This window comes from Bidens hawaiensis, unplaced genomic scaffold (genome assembly GCF_021521415.1).
Source record: "Bidens hawaiensis isolate Kalapana, Puna unplaced genomic scaffold, B.hawaiensis_p1.1 tig00048044_1, whole genome shotgun sequence".
Taxonomy (NCBI): Eukaryota; Viridiplantae; Streptophyta; class Magnoliopsida; order Asterales; family Asteraceae; genus Bidens; species Bidens hawaiensis.
This window is the reverse complement of record NW_027498579.1, coordinates 104,537-107,434: the sequence shown is the minus strand read 5'-3', so window position 1 is coordinate 107,434 and position 2,898 is coordinate 104,537.

Sequence of the window (2,898 nt, the reverse complement as noted above, 5' to 3'; positions counted from 1 at the left end):
ATAGCAGAAGTCATTCGATCGGACATTTTCATCCGAAAAGAATTTGAAATTTCCCTCTCAAAATCGATCGTGCTAAAACCTCTTTTTGATCCGACCAGTTTATTCACTTTTTCGCGTAGATTTCAAAAATGTAAGTTTTATTGATTTTCGTCCGCGTTTCGATAGGTTTTCGGGCCGTTTTTGGTGTCGGAAACGGTCCCGACAATAAAACTGAGTTTTTTTTGAGTTGTCGGGTCATGAGGGTCATTGGAAAACATGTAAACAACATCTTTCAATGTTTCGCACATGTTGATTGTGGTTAATCGGTCGAAAAACCGATTCGGGTCTCGTTGAAATCTGGGTTCTGGTTGAAGGAATCGAATGAGTCCATTCGATCGAACCAGTCTAAATCGATCGAATATATGTCTCAATCGATCGGATGATTAGTTCATTCGATCGAATCCTTTATAATTCGATCGAACCAGTCCAGAAGTTTAAAAAAAAAAAAAAAAAAAAAAAAAAAAAAAAAAAAAAAAAAAAAAAAAAATTTTTTTTTTTTTTTTTAACAAATTCAGTCTTTTAGATATCTGTCTGTTTTAACATGTCTATGTATACAGATTCAATGGCTGAAGCTGCACAGGTTATTGCTCCGTACAAAACGTCGATCAAACACAACATTGTGGCATTTTTAGATGAAAAATCAAGTCACGGCAAGGACTTTGCGCAGATGATTAAGTTTTTAAAGAGGTCAAGGATATTCATTCCTATCTCAAGGATCGTTGAGCCGATAATGTCGGTTCAACAGGAGTTTTGGAGAAACGCCACGCACGACAAGTCCGTCGAGCCGTCGGTGATACGCTCCACAGTCCGAGGGCATCAAATTGTTGTTTCTGCCCAGATTCTTAGAGATGTCTGCGGGTTTGCAGATACAGACTCTGACCCGACCACATTACATCCTGCAGCAACGAGAGGATGTTTCGCACGCATGAAGTATGACGGCGATCTCAATGCCGGTCTGCTTCTCAAAGCAAATTTGTGCCCAGAATTCAAATATCTGGCGCACGTGGTGATGCACTGTCTGGGTCCTCAACGTACAAGTTTTGATAAGATAAGGGAGAGCATGCAATTCACCGTGGCAGCACTCGTGATGAACCGCCCCTTCAATTTCTCTCAAATGACATTCAGTCACATGGTGGAAAACCTCACCATAAAACAAGGGGCGGGTGAGAAGTTTCTACGGTACCCGAGGTTTGTGCAGATGATAGTTGATGACCAGGCACCGGGGCTGTTGAAAGAGAATGACGGAGATGTGGTAAAGCTAGACCACATGAAGAATGAGACTTTGAACCGTCTCAAGTCATACAAGGATCGTCCAACAAGGCCCCCACACAAACGTTGTTTTGGGCATGTGGCGAATCCGTTTTATCAGGCTCCACCAAAGAGGAAGTGGAGGAACACCTCAAGTGACTCAGATGTCGAGGACCTTCCGTATCAGAAAACCAGTGATGAATCAGACACTGAAGACGAAGTAGTCCCTGAGGACACCAGGACTGATGCAGAGAAGGAAGCTGATACCTACTTAAATGTTGAAGATTTGGAAACCGGTGAAGAAGTAGTGTTTGAGGAGCAGCCTGCTGATCAACCGACAGGTGAAGAAAGGCCGGCGAAGAGACAAAAGAGGAAGGTTACTCGAAAGTACAGGAATTTATTTCTCAGCCAACCTCGTCCCGCAATGTTACCATCAGTTGGGACCTCTTCTACTGCTCCTCCAGCACAACAAGCTCCTCCTCCAACACCTCAGTCCGCACCGCCACCTCCTCCTCAACCTCAACAGGAGATCTCCCTCCCTCCCAAGGTCGCTTCTGAAATTGCCGACCTGCACAAGGCGATGATGCAGATGTTCATGTTCAGGACACAGCAGGAAGAGCATAACAGAATCAGAGATGAACAAATGGCTCAACTTCAAGCTGACAACGACAGGTTGAAGATTGAGAACACTCAGCTCACTGCTACTGTTGCTGAACAGGGATCTGCTATCACAGAGCTCAAAGAGTCAAATCAAAGCCTGGTAGAGTCCAATAAAAGCCTTGTGGAGTCAAACAGAAACCTTGAAGCTAAGGTGACTGAGCTTAAAGGAGACGTTCTTCGTCTGGAAGGTCCAGCTAATGTTGATGTGGACACCGACGAGCTGAACTCAGATGATGATGAAGGTGAAGGTAACTGAGTGATTTTTGAGTGAATGTAGTGAGGATTTTAATGTTTAAATCTTGTAATCCTTATTTATATTCCATTGTCATATGTAATTGTTTTGTACTTAACGTTTATGATATTACATATGTTTATTTAAAAAAAAAAAAAAAACAAAAAAAAAAAAAATTTTTTTTACTGTGTTGTGATTATTAATCAAGCAGGTGATGCTGATACATCAAATGTCCAACCGCTGCAGTCAAAAACAGCAGCGGAGTTTTTCACGTATCTCTTGGACAACCCAGATGAACAGCAAATCTTCTCAAGTGGAGACGTGGAAGAAGGTGAGATTTCGCACAACTTCACGGAAGAAGAGCTAGAGCAAATGTTCGAGTTTTCAAACGAAGAAACAGGCAAAGTTCTGGCGTTGCCTTCAACAGAATCCACATCTGCTGCAGCTGCTTCAACCGACTCACCATCACCGACGGCCGCTGATCCGACACAAGTCGATCCTCCTCACTTTGAAGATGTCGAAATAGAAGACTTGACAAGGGAAGAATATCCTGAGTACTACACGTCGCAAACTGACGATATTCCCAACTCATCAAGCTTCTTTCAAAACGTAAACGAGGAGGAAGTGCAGAAGAAGGCTGACGAAAGGTCAAATGCTATGAAACAGCCGTCTGAAGCCGATCAAGCCGAATTTAAAGACAAAACAGAAGAATGCAAGAA